This window comes from Molossus molossus, unplaced genomic scaffold (assembly GCF_014108415.1).
Source record: "Molossus molossus isolate mMolMol1 unplaced genomic scaffold, mMolMol1.p scaffold_m16_p_1, whole genome shotgun sequence".
In the NCBI taxonomy this organism is placed as follows: domain Eukaryota; kingdom Metazoa; phylum Chordata; class Mammalia; order Chiroptera; family Molossidae; genus Molossus; species Molossus molossus.
This window is the reverse complement of record NW_023425344.1, coordinates 199,687,259-199,705,047: the sequence shown is the minus strand read 5'-3', so window position 1 is coordinate 199,705,047 and position 17,789 is coordinate 199,687,259. Positions and strand designations below refer to the sequence as shown.

The following is a 17,789-nucleotide window of genomic DNA, read 5'->3' as shown; positions in this document are numbered from 1 at the left end:
CGTGTCTCCCCGAGATCTTTCACAAGCATATCAATTTCATCTCATTCAAATATGAACTCATCCCTTCACCCCTGCAACCGCCTCTCCCAGACCTGCTTCCTTCCCTGAGTTCCTTGCTCATCACAGCGGCACCAACAGCCACCCCAGTGCCAACCAGAAACGAGAGGATCATCCATGAGTCTCTCTTGCACACCTACATCCAATCACTCAAGTCTGACCACTATGACTCCTTAAGTATGTCCTCTTCTCCTGCTCGAAGATACCACCTTTCACCCAAATTACTGCAACAGTTTCCCTACCGGGCTCCCCACATTTGTCTCCTGCCCTTTGACACACACACCTCACCTCACAGCAGGCTTCCTAAAGTTCATATCTGAATAGATCCCACTCAGCTTAAACCCTTTCATGGAGCCCCACTGTTCTTAGGGGAAAGCCTAAACCCTTTACTGGATACTATAAAATCTACTGACCGCCTCGAATTCGATCATAGACCCTCTGCACCAACATTATTACAGTATTTTTCGTTTCTCCCTTGCTGACAGCAGTGCTCTCAATATCCACAGAACACCTGGCACTTGGTAGATGTTCAATAAATGACTGAGGAGTGAATAAACAAGTCGAGTAGATCCAGGGGAGTGGGGGCCAACCTAATAGTTAATGCAAACTCAAATCTTCAAATATACAAAAGTATTTAACATGTGACTCGAATTCTTGGCAAAGGGTTAAAAATATTAGAGTTTGCACAAAATTATTAGTAGTTCAAGTCAAGGTCCTTGAGGTCAGACATTAAGAATGAAGGGAGCCCTGGACGGTTTGGCTCAGCGGTTAGAGCGTCGGCCTGCGGTCCGGAGAGACCCGGGTTCGGTTCCCGCTTAGGGCATGTACCTTGGTTGCAGTTTGTCCCCGGCCCTGGTTGTTCGTGCGGGTGGCAGCCACTCAATGTGTCCCTTTCACGTCGATGTTTCTCTCTCTCTCTTCCTCTTTCTCCCTCCCACTCTATCTGAACAAAAAATGGAAAAATGTCCTTGGGTGAGGATAAAAAAAGAACGAAGGGAAACATACTTGCCCGCAGCCGAGCAGGGCAGGGTGCTCCCTGTCACGAGCCGCAGCATGGCTGGCTCCACTGTCCTTAATGTGTGAGGCCTGCTGCCCATGGTGTGCTGACTGTCAACTCAAGAAGAGTGGGCTAATGGCCGACCCAGGGACACACTCACACACAAAAGAATGAGGGACCTGGGGGACTCAGATCTGCTCTACACAGAGATCCAAAACACCCTAAGGAATAAAAAACAAATTACAGGTGAAAACTAAGCAGGGACCATCCGCTGAAACCCACTGGGTACGCGATGCTCTGGAAGGGTCCCTTTGAACTTTTTGTTTATTATTCATTACATTTCCCCCAAACTCCACTAAGTTACAGCCATTCTGGAGGTTTGCTAAAGAATGCATGTCGAAGTGCTCACGACAGTCACCCACTCTACTTTGGGTCCCCCTGGGAAGTCAAAGGAGAGACGGAGTCAAGAAACAATATGCAAAGGCAATGGGATTAAGGTTGTTTTAGCTTCAAACCATCACTGAAATGGAATCAGTAATCTAATTGGGAAGGAGCATGGGCGGCCAGCAGCCTTTCAAACCTCAGGAGGAGGTCTTGATGTCTGCATGACAAATAAAAAGCTACGACAACTTCTGACTCCCATGACCCCATTGATGGCTCTGTTGCCCATTAAGCACTGAGAGATCTTTTCCCTGGAGGAAGGAGAAAGTCTGAGAGGAATCTGAGGGTGCTTGAAGGGCAGGAGAAAGCCCACAGCACAAAAAGCAAGCAACCTGCCCTGGCCGGTTTGGTTCAGCGGTTAGAGCGTCGGCCTGCGGTCCGGAGAGACCCGGGTTCGGTTCCCGCTAAGGGCACGTACTTTGGTTGCAGTTTGTCCCCGGCCCTGGTTGGTCGTGTGGGTGGCAGCCACTCGATGTGTCCCTTCACGTCGATGTTTCTCTCTCTCTCTCTCCCTTCCTCTCTCTCCCTCCCACTCTATCTGTACAAAAAATGGAAAAATATCCTCGGGTGAGGATAAAAAAAAAAAAAAAAAAAAAAAAAAAAAAGCAAGCAACCTCCAAGGGATCCGGGGCCACAGGTGGGAAAATTACTGCTGTGAGCAGACACAAGGGGCCTCCCCACACGGAACACTCATCAGGACATGACAAAGGGCACAGGACCCTCGACCATGGGGGTGCCACTGCACAGCCAGCCTCAGCCCACCCTGGAGCCCGGGCTGTGTGCAGGCCTGTGCTAAGCGTTACCTTACGACAAACCCTGTGAGGAGGGTACTCTCAACTCCCTTCAACGCAAAAGACATAAGTATAGAAGGAAAAATGTTGCCACATTTATAAATCTAGTAAGTGGTAGAATTAAGAACTTGAACCCAGGTCTACCCATTTCAAAATCAATGACCTACTGTCTGCAGTGCCACTTCTAGGTACTCACTTCTGAGTGAATGTTCCTGCCCAGACAGAGAGAGGGAGCACCCTCTTTTTTTTTTATCCTCATCCGAGGACATTTTTACATTTATCTTCAGATAGAGAGAGAGGGAGAGAAGGGGGAAGAGAGAGTGAAAAACATCGATATGAGAGAGGCACATCGACTGGTGGCCACCCACACAACCCCAACAGGGGCTGGGGACAAACTACAACTGAGGTATGTGCCCTTAGTGGGAACCGAATACGGGACTCTCTGGTCTGTGGGTCGACGCTCTAACCACTGAGCAACACTGGCTAGGGCGGGAGCGCCCTCTTAAACTCTCATAAAAGCACCCGACAGTGAGCCCTGGCCAGTGTTGCTCAGTGGTTAGAGCATCAGCCGGTAAACCGAAGAATCGTGGGTTCGATTCTTGATCAAGGGCACATACCTGGGTCGCAGGTTCGATTCCCGGGCCTAGTCAGGGTGTGTACAATGGTGTACAATGAACATGTCTCTCTCACATCGATGTTTCTCTTTCTCTCTCTCTCTCCCTCCCTCCCTCCCTCCCTCCCCTCTCTCTAAAAATCCTTGGGTGAGGATTAACAAAAGAAATAAATCAATAAGTCAAAAGGGTCTGACAGTGAGAAGTCAGCGGGCAAACAGTGAGCAAACAGTCACGGACACTGCACTTGGACCAGCACAATCAGCACTTACGTCATGGACGGCCAGGACAATGTTCTGACTAGTCTTCAGGGGAAATGAAATATGTCCTCTAGGCCTGGGTTCCACAGTCACTGAACTTTTTACTACTAAGCCACAGGCATTCCTCTATCAGTGTTGCTCACAATAATTCCAACCTAAAATAAAAAGATCTTTCTGAAATGGCAAATGTTACTATGGACTAGGTTCTCTAAGTCATCAGTAACCCTATCAACTAACCCCAGTTAACAAGTACCACTGGTATTACACCAGTTAATATCACCACTATACAAGTCTATCAAAATGTGCCGCATGTACCCAGGAAGGTACATTCCGACGGCCTGTCCCTCAACGGTGGCAGCATGCAAATATGAAGCGGCACTTACTGAAATTGCAAACTGAGGCACACATGGTGGGTTGGCCCACCTGCAGCACGGAGAGGCTGGAGAGCTAAGCCTTACATGCTGTCCAGACTTATTTGCTACCGTGGTGCCCAACGTGACCGAGACCCTGCCAACGAGGCGGGCTCACCGGCGACTGGTTTAGAGCTGAGCCCGGGGCGAAGAGGTTGTACCTGGACTCCCAAGAGCAGCAGCCTGTCTTCACAGGAGGTGGAGTATGGGAGCCAGCCCCTCAAGGCCAGGGCTCCCGATTCAATAGCTTCCCACGGCAGCAGCCAGGGCAGCTTCCCCAGCTCTGGTCCGAGAAAGTGGTTCTGGGCGGGGGTGTCCTGGAGGCTCAGCCTGGAGCCTCGTCCCAGAAACCGGCTAAGGATTCCGGAAGCACTCGCCCCGGGATTAAATCTCCCTCAGCTTTGACTCCCTCGAGTAGATCTTGTATCTAATACAGGAAATGTGAGCAATAACAAGAAGCTCATCACTTTTCCTAGTTTATTAAATTCATAAAATATTAGGTATAAAATACTTAAGCCACAAAGGACAAAGAAACAAACTCAATTTATTTTAATTATATTTTGTTATAATCTCATTTGGACTAGGGTAATTCATATAAACTATAGTATACACAATTTTATAAACTTAAACCCACACTGTAATTTACCTCATTCATAAACATGAGAGAACTTGACCTACTTTCTAATGCATTCAGCTCCTTCTTGTCTGCGTGAATCTGCAGTGACATTTTAAAAGTTGCTCTAATAATTTCCATGATATGAAAATGCATTTTTCATTGATATCATCTGTGATTGTTTTCTCCCACAAACAAAACACTGTTTTCTCGTAGGAAACAAGATGTACAAGACAGCTGATACAAAAGGTTCACCGTTCAAATGGGCCTCAGTATTGGGATCCTTGATGGGGGTGGGGGGAGGGGGAGGAAGAGGAGGCGGCAAAGGAGACAGTTTGCCCGGACCACTCGATGTGAGATGGTGGGTCTGGCTCTCTCTTCGCATATAATCCATGGGCAATTATAGAGCACAGCCTTTAAAAATAAATATGAAGTCCATATTAAATAATAGAACGCTTCCCTTATAATGCTTCCTTGCTTTCCAATAAGTCTCCAGTCTCAGGTAATAAAGAGAAAAAGGAAAGAAGTCCAGTTCTAGGCAGTCACCTTCTACCGACACACACTGCGAATCAGCAGCCTCCTGAGCCTGGCCCGCACCTCCGACCACGTCCTCCTTCATCCTCTGTCCACAATGCTCTGAGCGAGGCTTCCTGTGTGGAAGAATGTTCTATGTCTCCCAAAAGCCCAGAGCAGTTTGGCAAACTATGGCCACAAGTTAAGAATTGTTTTTACATTTTTAAATGAAGAAAAAAAATGTTTGAAAAAAAGAATTATAGTGCATGATATGAAAATTATGAAATTCATATTTCAGTGTCCATTCATCTAGTTTTATTGGAACACAGCCGCACTCACTCACTTATAAACTGTCTATGGCTGCGATTTGCACTCCAACAGCAGAGTTGAATAGCTGCAACACAGACAGTAGCCTAAAAATATTTACAGTCTGGTCCTTTACAGGAAAAGATTACTAACTCCTGGCCCGGAGTGTGAAATCCTCAGCCCTTGGCCTGGCAATTCAGGTCATGAAAACCTGGATCTAACCAACCTCTCTAAGCCCTAGTTTCTTCTACTAGAAGACATAATGTCTACTCCATGCAACACTCGTCTCCATTTCTCCAAACATACTCCCTTTCGGGTTCCCGCTCCAAGCTCTGTTCAATCTCAACAGCTTGTAGACATCCTTCTCGCTCTTCATGAGAGTAGTCACATCATACATGAGGTTAAAAAAGAAAAATGATTGTAAGAGTGCCCAACGCTATTCTCCACAGCACTAGTTCTCATAGTAAAAGATGAAAACACCAAACATCCACCAACATACATTTGCCTATATATTATAAAAGGGTGCAAGGATGTATCATATTTTTTCCCATTGCTACACGTGGGAAGGGAGGAAACAGAATGGAGAGGGAACTGGGGCTAAAGCAAGCAGCTCTGGATATGCCTTGTGTTCCAGATGAGGCTCTGAAACCTTGGCAATATTGTGTAAAATAATTTCAATTGGAATTGAAAGCAAGAATCTCTAAAAACAGAAACCAAAATTAAATCAATGCATAACTATATATCCAGTTGGTAGCTCAGTCACAGAGAAAAACTACTCCAAACACCTTTTCAAAAACTTGGTCTGTTGTGAATGTAAGCAAAGATAAAGCAGATACAACACATGATGATATTACCGAGCTGGGGTTCTGGGAGGATGAAAGAATAAAAGTTGGTGCAGCTGGTAAAAACCCTGTCCTGCCATACCGTACACCTGGATTTCACGTGGGGATATTGACGTGAACTAATAGTTTAATCTCTGCTCTGTACACACAAACACAAACATATACATACATGCATATTCCCTGGTCTGATCCACCAAGATCTAGAAACAATGATAAATCCAGTAGTAATAAACATTTCTAATTTCTATTTTGTCCCTTCTAAATACTCAAAGAAACCAGGACTCCTCAAAGAAATGATGACTCTAAGCCTGAAATAAGAAATGGATAAGACAATCCTGTAACATTTTGTTGTATCACAAAGTTATCAAAAAATACAAAAAACATGTCAAAAGGACTCAGGAATTAGTTTCTACAGGTCAACTTGAATTAGCTTCAGAGGTCAAATATGTGACAATCTGAGTATTAATAAGAACATTAAATTGAAATGCATCAATTACATTTACACTGAAAAAAAAAAGCCAAAAATAAATAAATAAAGCCTCAATGATCACTTTTAGAGGAGGCTGCTAGGGAACTCATTGTTTTGAAAATAAAGAGAAAGTATCAAGCATTTATCCTGACTTTGCTATATGAACCTCAGGATAAACAAATAGTTGAGATTAAATTTCTTTTTATGTAAGTATTCTTGTATGTAAACAAGGAAGAGATGACAGAATTGGAATATCATTATTTTTACAATCACTAATAAATTAAAGGATATAGGCAATAATCATCAATGACCACTGTGTATTTTTTCATGAAAATACACAGTCTGCCTATGAGGAATGTAGCCTTGCGGAAAAAAAATAAACAAACCCAGGTCCGAATCTGACTACTGGAGATGTAACTAATGCATCATAGAAAACACAAAGGACAGAGAAACATGTTAAATGGTGCCATCAAAGAAGCAATCATGGAAATACAGACTGGAAAACTCTACAGCATAGTTTTTTAACCTCAGTACTCTTGACATGTTAGGCCAGATAATCCTTTGCCGTGAGGGGCTGGCCTGTGTTTTGTAGGATATTTAGCAGCATCGTTGGCCTCCACCCACTGGATGCCTGCAGCAGTTCCCAGTGGGGACAACAAAACTCGTCTCCAGACATGCCAAGTGTCCCTAGATAGGGGAAGGGGATCATCCCTATTTGAGAATCTCTGCTCTAAAAGGACAGACAACTCACTTTCTTCAACAAACAAATCACAGGGGTGGGGGTGGAGGTGGCAGGGGGAAATGGAAGGGGAACCTATAGATTAAAAGGGATCAAAGGCATATCAATCAATTGCAATGAGTAAACTTTATTTGGAGCCCGAGTCAAAGAAACTTAAACCAATTACTCTAAGGCAACTGAGGAAATCTGAACATTAATTTGATACTTAGTGATATTACAAGGCATTGGTAATGTTTGTTTTTGGTGTGATAAGGTATCATAGATATGTTTTCAATTCCTGTCTTTTACAGGCATATACTGAAATATTGACAGAAGAAAAATAAAATAGCAAAGATGTGCTTCAAAGTAATTGGTAGAAGAACACTATGCATCAGTGAAATAAGGCTGCTAGGAATCAATCATCACTTAACCTAGGTGATGGGCACACAGCTCGCTATCACTTCTCTTCACCTCTGGACGTGTTTGAAGGGTTCTGTACTAACAAGGGATGAACAAGTCAATCCGGCAGGCAGCGCCTCTGCATGAGCTCCTTCCTCTCCATGAGCACCTAAGTCCCAGGATGTCCACGGCAGGGATGTGAGAATTTACAGTTCCCTGGGCTTGCTCGGTGTCTAAGTGCCTCTTGGGGTCCTATCTGGATGCTGAGAGCACTTGCGCTGTTTACAATGCGGCCCTTAAACACGGAGCCGACCACTTAGCAGCAGGCTATTCCAAGGCTGTGAGGAAAGCCCACTGTGTGGAGCTGACGAGGAGACAGAATAACCTCCGTCTAATGTGACATCTTAAGGGATGGTTACAAACAATTTTGTTTATAAGAAATATTTGTCTTAAGCACTGAATTTACAAATTCACTCCCAAATAAAGTGACATTTTGCTCTTCCTAGAAGAAGCCACGACCCCGCTAGCCCTAAACAGCCCACCTCAGACCCTCAACACTTGCATCAACTAACCCAGAAATAAATGCTACTTTCTTTTGAAGATCTACTCTACCCCAATAGAAATATCCCTTCTTTGTCTGAATTCCTCTCTTCTGCTGATTCCTCACAGACGTGTCCGCACTGCGGTCTTTCTGGAAAGGTGTAGGCAAGACAGAACAAGGCCCATGTCGTTATATCCTCCAGTGCCAATTTTTGTTCCTGTGCTTCCTAGCTCAGGGTGCTAAATATATTTCCTCTGAACCCAGACTTCTGAGAAAGTGGCCAGCAGAGAGGACAAGGGCCTCGCTTTCACAGAGCTCGTCCCCGGTGCCTGCACCAAGCTTCCCAAAGGGACAGCAGAACGCACCGAGCATCCTGGAGCCAGGCCCCCTGCAGGGGAGACGGCAGCATTTCACGGCTTAGAGGTCAACAAGCGAAAGAATGTACAATGCACTGGGGGAACACTTACGATCTGGTAATAAGACAGACTTTTTCAACATCATTTATTTCCTTCTCTTGCTGAGGGACTGGGCTCTGGTATCCAAGTCTTCCTGACACTACATTTCTAGGTGTAGAATAAGATGTTGAGTGAGATTTAAATTGTCCTAATAGATTTGTCCCTTGGAATCCAAGCATCACTGGACTTGGATAACTGTGAGGACCAGTGATCTTTGTATAATGGAACCAAAAATGTCTCAGACGAATTACTACTCTGCTCAGCACTCTTTCCTACCTTACAAGCGATCAATCAATATAAAATAAAAAACTGCCACATCAGAATTAATCATAGCAAGATTATAGTAGGGTAGCCTTGGTCAAATTTAAATGTGGAGCATCACCCTCAGTCACCACTGCAACAAGGTAAATACTGACCCTATCTATTCATTAAGTCCTGACTTCACTAAGGCAGGATAGCTCCTCCATAAGCGAGGCCCATCTCTGAAGATTTCCATTTCATTCAGTACAGTCGTCCCTCACCACTTAGCGCTTCGACTTTCGCGGCTTCACTCTATCGCGATTTTTTCAAATATATTCATTAAAAAGTTGATCGAGACAGCAAAAATGATACAGCGCGCGCTCGGTTATCTGAGTCAATTATACACCCCTGTATTACAATTAAAATTAAAATTACTGTATGTATGGACTGTAGGCCTCTGTATTCGAGCACCCCAGGAATCCTTCAACACCAGGTGCAACCACTGGAGTCTGGGACGGATCAACCGCGATCAACGAGGGATGACTGTACTTATTTGGGGAACTGAACATGAATAGGTCAGATATTTGGAGACACGCACTGTTGGCATTGAGGCGGCACCTCTGAGTACTGCCAGCCCGACCCAGCAGAGACTACAGGGAGCAACCTACCCACAGCCACCCACTCAGTGAGGGAGAGACTGCTGGTTCCATGGCCAAAGCTTCACCCGGGGTCAGCAAAGTGAGGAGGGAGCAGCCTGAGAGGAGGAAAAACGCCAGCTCGGTGTGAGGGACCCACCTGCCCAGGGCACCTGCCATCCATCTGGTCCCTATCCTAATAGTAACTTACTAAATACAGTCACACCAGAAGATGTGCGCAGACTGCTACATTCGTGAGAGAAAATTAAGTATTAAAAGTAAAACTTGATTGTTTTTCCAACCTTTCTTCTAAAAAACTACCAAAGCGCACCGTATATTAAAATAATTAAATGTACCTGACTCATACACATACTTCAGGCTCTAAGAAAACACCTAGATCAACCACCACCATTGACAAAGCAACTCTGCAACTTACCAGCAGGACTGAGTGAATTTCTCACTTCAAGCTCACAAAGGGAACGTTAAGTGGGTGAGGACACGCCCATCGCCAGGCACAGGACTGCGCGGTGAGCTCCTGGCCACACAGCAGCCCCGAGGTGGCGGCGGGGAATGGAGCGGAGCTGATTCTCCTGGAGCAGCGATCATTTTCTAGGGAAAGATGGAGGTCTACTGAGGAAGGTAAGATGTTCCGAAGACAGAAGAAGTCCTTTCTAGTCTATGAGACCATGGCTGGCACCATGCCCTCAGCCCGCCCCAGGATCTAAGAAGCACTTCCCAGTGGAAGCCTTGGAGGCCTCTCATCCGGATCTCAACATCTCAGTGAACAAAGTGTCAATGACAACATCTGTTCCATGGGGCTGGTGTGAAGATTTCAACAGACACCAGGCCTCAAGTATCAAGGTGCTCACACGTCAGGGCCTCAGTGAATGATGGCTAATTTCAAAGACCAGGCTACTGACCCTTCAGAGACAGCAGGGTCTGAGGTGACAGCGTTTCCTGGCCACCAGCACTTGTTTAAAGGCAGGTGGCACATAGAGATCAAAACGTTCTGGCCACAGGTGGAGGGTGGGGGGTTGTGGGAGTGAGACCTACAAAAATAAAAGTGGGTTCCTACCTAAAATGGGAAGACAGAATCTAGGAAATATTGAGGCTTTGCTCAAGGCAGCCAGTGACACATGGAAGGGAGAATCCATTCAAAGTGGTCCGTGGAGGGGCCAGGGTGTGAGGCATGAGGCTCAGAGAGGAAGGAATGTAATCCCACCTCGCCATTTGGCTGCCATGGGAACAGCAGCTACCTGACTGTAACAGAGTAAATGCTGTGTCTGGGTTTTCACATTCAGAATCAAGTTACAGGTAAATCATGGAAGCCCTTACCAGATTAAAGAACAGAATATAAGGATTAGCAATATGAACATAAAAAATTAAAGGTATAGCTGCCCAAAATGGAGAGGATGGATGGGAAGGGGGAGTGCTAGAGAAGAAACAGTGTCTCTAGGAGACAAGGAGAGGCTGCATGTGCCATCTGAGGGGCACATGGAAGGACTGAAAACGTGAATCAGTGTAGAGAGGAAGGGAGGCAGGGATGGTCACAGCGAGCTAATCGGCAATCACAACGCGATACCAAGAAACTGCCTTTAAAACCAATAACGTGAGAAATGGAGCTGCGAGAATGACACACATGTGGAGATCCCCACTGAAGCAGCAAAGGATGATCTGGGGGGGGGGGGGTAGCTGCTTATGAGAAGCAGGACTAAGTGGAGGGGGTAAGGTAAGGCATGTTGCTTTTCTGTTCTGTAATGTTTTCTATTTTTAGCCATTTGCATACATGACTTGGACTGAAAATTTTTAAATAAAAGACCCTCGATAAAACCATTGTTTAGATCAGTAGGATTTTACACAAGTTTTAGCAGGCCTTACAGTGGTGTGTTGAGACCATTGCAGCTGGACTTACAGTGTGTTTACTTTATTTTAATCTTAGTAAAGTCATGTTTAAACTCTTACAAGTGCACTAGCCATTTTATGGTTCTGGAAAGCTGTCCAATTCTGATTTGTCATAAACAGAACAAAATGGCTTTGATTCATTCTAGGTCTTCAGAATATGGGACTTTACAGCACAAGAAAACATGATTATTACACATTCCACAGCAGAACAGTGAGATGCAGGCACAAGTATTCCAGAACATGTGAGTCCCTGAAATCCAATCAGTTCTCAGACAGAAAAGGCTCAAATCTTGAGTTCTTCAAGAGGGTTTTTTAATGCTGAAAAAAATTAACTGATAAGCATAATTACCCCCAAAAAGCTTAAGGAAACAACACATTCTATTATGCCCACGGATAAGTTTAATTATGAGAAACAATCTGGAAAGTGTTACTGTCGTTGTTCTAAAACATTTACTAAGCATAGACAGCAAGAGTAAGGAGGGACCCCAGCACATGTCTGGAAACCCTGATCTAGGAGAAGGTGTTAATTAGCATAATGCTAATTAGGACTCCCAGCTACTCGGGGAGCCTGCAGGGGGGGACAAGAGGCTGTGCCTACAGAACAGGCAGAGCAATCCCAAGGATTCAGGGAGTGGAGCAGGGCAGGAAGACGAGTATGCATAACGGGTTACATTTTTAATGGGGAAAGTAAGCAAGGAACAACTTATCTCTCCTGACGTCACTGCCTTTAAGTGACTGATACAGAATGACAAATAGCTATGCAGATCCTGCTTTAAATTTTATAGATTCAATAGTGTCCCTACACAGCAGTGGGAACTGAAAATTCCCAGTGAGCCAAAAACAATGTTTTTCATTTAAAATCGGTTTTTAAATATTTTTCTTACAAGCCTGCAAGGAAAATGGAGATAAGGTCAGAATATTGCACTTATTTTCAAATCTGGACTATACCACAAGTCATTAAGCAAAACACTAAACAAACCATTTATCATACATCTGCCCACCCCTCCACTCATTCCCACACTCTCTCTCACAGGCCGGCACGCAGCCCTTTAAAGCATCACATTTATTCCCCTGAAGCATGGCTGCCTCATATTCTTACTTGTTCATTCCCACAAGATCTCACCCAGCATGGCCTGGCCTTCCGAAAGGCTCAGAATATGACTGATTGATTACACTGTTCATTCATTAAATTTTACTCATACTTGGACTGGTCCAAATCCCTTAAAGCAATTCTCCTTCCTCTGGTTTATGTCAAAATAAAAGCCCCTGCTAGCATTTATTCATGTCCTTAGACACTTTCAGAAATGTCAAGACTTCAGGTAATCTCTCATATTCCTATATTTTTAAGACAAATGTTTCTGTTGTTGTTTGGTATAACTTCTTCCCAAAAAGGGGGGGGGGGGCAGTGAAATAAATATCCCCAGGGTGGAAGCCACCCAACTGAAGCATATCAATTGGACAGTAAACCCAGAGTTGGAAGACAGAGGGGAAACAACCAGGTAAGTCTATCAAATTTCATTTGAGTTCCCAGAAAATAGGCATGCAAAACAAACAAAAGCCAGAAATTGTCCAGAGGTGAATTTTAAAGGACAGAACCACTCTGCCCCAATCAATGCAGACCCCGGTGTAACGTCACAGAACTGTCAGAAGCAGCCAGGGTTAGGCAGGCATTGGGAATAGGGGTTGGTTGCTCTTCCCTCACATTATTTTACTGTGCCAGTAATTCAGCCCATTTGGCTGCCCCTGTCCTCCAACCCCTACCTACCCCTCACCCACACCCCCACACCCTGGGAGAAGTGAAGAAGGCCAGTTTTCCGTTCTGTACAGACCCACTGCACAGAAATCCACCTGGCATGCTCCTTTCAGATCTGAAAACTTGGGAAAGGCACATGTCTGATGTGTTTCCTACTCACTGTGCTCTGGCCCTTCAGCCACACCAGACCACCTACCGCCCTCTGCAGGTTCTCAAAATACATCATCCACTCCAGGATCCCAGTGCAGGTCAGCTCCTTGACTCAGCCCTACCCCGTGCACAACTAATCCTATGGCCCTCAGAACTCTTGCCTGTGCCCTCGACCCCTACACCCCAGCCTTGTGCTCCTTGCACTTGGTTTTGGGTTGGTCTCCCTGGAGATAGACATTCGGCCCACCTCACCCCGAGCTCTCAACATCCCCACACCTCAGGAGACACTATTACATGAAATACCACCTCATCAGAGGCTGCCTACAATGGTGTAAAGGGAAGATTCTGTATACTTTCATCAGACAGCTTAAACACTGTCAGTTTTCATTTTTACATTGACTGCAAGGTGGCTCACAGCTACGTTTCATGTTCACATGAATGAGCCATTTCTATTTGGGTTTCCCAACAGAACAAGCCCTTGTCTTCTGTTTGACCTCTGACGTCCCCTCGTTCCAGCATGCTGGCAGCCAGGACATTTTCTGGGAATGGCTGATATAGAACTAGAATACGTTTCTTTCCATGGCAGGGACATAGTGTAGTGTTCGAGGCAGAAGAGCCCTTAGCAGTCACACACCCAATATTTCCCAAACACCGGAGCTCAGGCCAGTTCATGACAGTCACTGGGCAGCAGAGAAACGAGAAAGGCAGGAAAAGAAGAGTGTTTTCATAATGCTAAATACACAACCCAAAGCAAAGTTATGGCATCCGACTTTTTCAGTATTAAAATATTTCTTCTCTCATAAAATGATGTTAGTAGAAGGTCCTTATTTTTAAAAATAAATCTTTAATTATGAAAGATTTTAAACACAAAACAGAACAGTATGGGAATATATAGTAAACCTTAATGTACTCACTCAGCTTTAACAATTATCACTATGTTTATAAATAGCAACACACACACACACCGGTAGAGTAAAATTTGATGCTGAACTTTTTTCCTGTTCTACAAAATCTGAAGTGTGGAAACAACTAGGCTGGGCCAGCCTGTACATTTTACAATAAGGACGTGGAGATCAGCAGCGATTAACTAGTCTGTCCCCTTGTGCAGCTGGTCAAGTCCACATCTGGTGTGCTGCGAACCAGGTGTGGAGAGTCAAAGCCAACCCTTTTACACCTGGCAGACTTCAGTTGCGGCATGCCCAAGACCTACAGAAGAAGGCTTTTTTCCCTGTCCACGTTATTTCATGCATACTGCTTGAGATCATGTAACCACAACTAGGACAAAGGGAAAAATCAATCATCTAAAACCAAAGTTTATTTTATCTCATGCTAGAGCAATTGTGCACCATCCCTGGACAGCTCCCGGAACTGCCAAGCAGTTTCAGTATAAAGACTATTGAAAGTTTCTACATTATTTCCTTAACTAGCACTTAACAAAAAAAAAAAAAAAGAAGAAGAAGAAGGTTTATGAAGCAAACATATGTAAATGAAAGAGAATTCATGCAATCAAGTTAAAAACCAGCTATTCACCCCTCTTATAAACCCCACCATCACCCCACCAACTACCAGGTGGAGTATTAAATTGAGACGGAAGTAATAAGAGGGGGCAAGCAGACTCCTGCCTCACAGAACCGCGGTAAAAATCAAACGAGACAGTGCAAGTGACAATGTTTTAACACTTTATAAAACTTTACCAATGCAGGAATGGCCCACTGATAAGAATGAAATACTGTATCTTTTTAAAAGGACTCACCTAAATTCTCAGCTTATGGAGAGTCAATTTCCCTGAAGATATCCTGAAGCATCTGAGAAGCCTTCAGCAGCAACAACTAAAATAATAATAAAAACCATCAGAATCAAATAAGGTTACAGATGTCAGTTTTGGGGGCAGGGGGGATCCTGAATCTATACATTTGGTCATTTCTCCTTCACTAATCATGAAAGGAAATAACTCAGGAAACAATGAATTTCCGTTGCAACACATGGGCTGGGAATTTTCTTCACCAACAGGGAACTGAGGTCCCAAGACACTTATTTCAAAGACCAAAATTATGTTACTGTTGGCAAAGAGGCAAAACACATTATTTTCTTCCCTGTGGTAGAAATGCTTAATGGCTTTGAATTTAAACAAAGACCAGATATATACACCCTCCTCCCACCCCCACCAGTGTTTAAAACAAAAATCTCAGGCACTGCAAATTAACCCACATGAGCTCTTCTCGTTCCCTTTTTTCCTACTTAGTTCCTTTAACACATCTGTGAAGGGGCCCTTTCTTGCTTTGACTGTTCCCACTTCATTCCCAGTTCTCTGAGGCATTAAAAGCTGACCATTTAACACCTTACTCCATGGAAACCAATTTGAAGTGAGAAGCACCATGATCAATTGTAGAAATCAACAAAATGAGCCAGCCAGCAACTAATAAGCAAAAAGTCTGAGGGAGAGCATACATATGAATCAATGAAACAGAATAAACATCCAGATATAGAACCAAATATCCTATGAAACAGACCAACCACATGTATTCAGATGTGGGTTGGTAGGTATGTGAGACTAGTTAATTAATGGTGTTGGTTTGTTATTTAGGAGGAAGGAAAATCTAGATCTTGCTTTCTACTTATGATAAACATAAATTCAAAATAGAATCAAGTGAGTACTAGAAGAATATACAGAGAATAGTTTTATATATAGGAATAGAAAAGGCCTTAGTTTTTAAACATGACATGATGATATCAAAATCTGAATCTATAAAGGATTGAGACATTTGGCTGGCTACATTTTTTTTTTTAATCTCAAATATATAAATGGCAAAAAAAAATCAAAAGTAAAAACAAAGAATAAACACCGATATTTTGATCAAAAGATAAAATAAGAAACTAGGTGAAATAGTTATACAAGAAAAGTATAAAAGGTTGCTATTCTTATCCAAAAATGTTTTAAAAACCAGTAAGTTAATACTCTCCTCAAAACAAATAAAATTAATAAACTTTCCATAAGAAAGTTTACTCAACTGTACTAATAATGAAATAACTTGCCCTGGCCAGTTTGGCTCAGCGGTTAGAGCGTTGGCCTGCGGTCCGGAGAGACCCGGGATCGGTTCCCGCTAAGGGCATGTACCTCGGTTGCAGTTTGTCCCCGGCCCTGGTTGGTTGTGCAGGTGGCAGCCACTCGATGTGTCCCTTTCACATCGATGTTTCTCTCTCTCTCTCTCTCTTTTCCTCTCTCTCCCTCCCGCTCTATCTGTACAAAAAATAGAAAAATGTCCTCGGGTGAGGATAAAAAATAAATAAATAATTAAATAACTTTAGAACATTGAGATCTTATTTATCACCTGTCAAGTTGACACATTTACCCAAGACTGACACTCGCCAATGTTATGGACATATCTTATCACATGGTTAAGCAATATGTCAGCATGTAAAATGGCATACTCTTTGATCCAGCAATCCTATTTCTAAATAAGTTAAAGTAGACCATTGTGTAAGCAGAAAGATGGATATACATAGCATTGTTTATAATTATGAGAAAAAATAGACAAATGCCCTAAAGGTCCACAAATGACGTGTTAAATAAGCGACATGGACACTGATGTTCATGGAGGTCTGTATTTATTGTTATAAAGAGCCATCTCTGACAAACTTCTGAGTGAATAAAACAGGTAAACAACCATAAACATTTGATTCCATTTGTGTGTGTGCGTGTGTGTAAGTGTATGTGTGTGTGCATGCATGAATGCATGTGTGTGTTTTCCTGGATGTCCTTAAAAAATGTGTATCAAAATAGTTATGATTACCCCTGATGATAAGAATTGTAGAGAATTTTTTACTTTGTTTATACTGTTAGAATTTCATGTAATGAGCATGAATTATTTTTAAAACTCATGTTCAAATGTAAAGTGATAAACTGCATAGATTTCTACTTTCCTTCTCTGTCAGCTTCTCTCTTACTTTAGTAAGGTCTGTGTCACACGTGTGCCATGGTGAACGCTGATTAGAGAAGTCCCTTCCTGACCTCCGGGTCCTGTTTAGTCCCTAGGGACTTCATCATTGCCTTTGGGTTCCTAAGACACGCCTGTATCCTTATTATAATTCTTTTTACTTAAGCTAGCTCAAGTGAATTTGTTACTCGTGACCAAAGGAGAACAGTAATACAGTGCTGCTTTTTATTTTCCACCTTCTCAAGCATTCCATCCCATTTGAAAGCAGAACAATAGATCCTGTAATCACATTAATGAAGATTTACAATGTCATGTACTGTTTAAGACCTACGGCAGAAGTAACAGAAGCAGGAAGCTCAAAGCTAGTGTAACAAAGACAAAGAACGACTTCAAGAGACAGGTAAATTCCTTCCTGACCAATAAGAGAACTGATGAAAAGAGTATTTGAATAAGAACAAAGAGGGCATACTTGTCCAGATGGGCTATTTCTATGGTTAGAATATTCTAGACTATAATATTCTTAACCAGTCCACTGACTTATTTTTATTGGGTTATATTTATATATAAAGCTTTTTTTTCCTACTTAAGACTATAAAATACAACAATGTATTCCCATAATTTTCAATTCCCATTACACTCAATTTATCTCCAGCAAACAACTGTATTCTTCTCATTGTCCTATTTTTAAAGGTTCAGAAGTTCCATGTAATACATGAATCCTCATAATACCATAATTATAAACCTGGTTAAA

The 17,789-nt window shown here is 43.2% G+C and overlaps 1 protein-coding gene across 1 annotated transcript in view; it reads right to left on the bottom strand.

Annotated features, from left to right (window-relative positions):
• Positions 1-14,900, bottom strand: part of TLN2 (talin 2) — a 242,140-nt gene extending 227,240 nt beyond the window's left edge. The window contains exon 1 of the mRNA XM_036268699.1: positions 14,857-14,900. The gene's annotated coding sequence lies outside the window, so the exon portion shown is untranslated. The remainder of the gene's footprint in view (positions 1-14,856) is intronic.
• Positions 14,901-17,789: the final 2,889 nt, after the last annotated feature.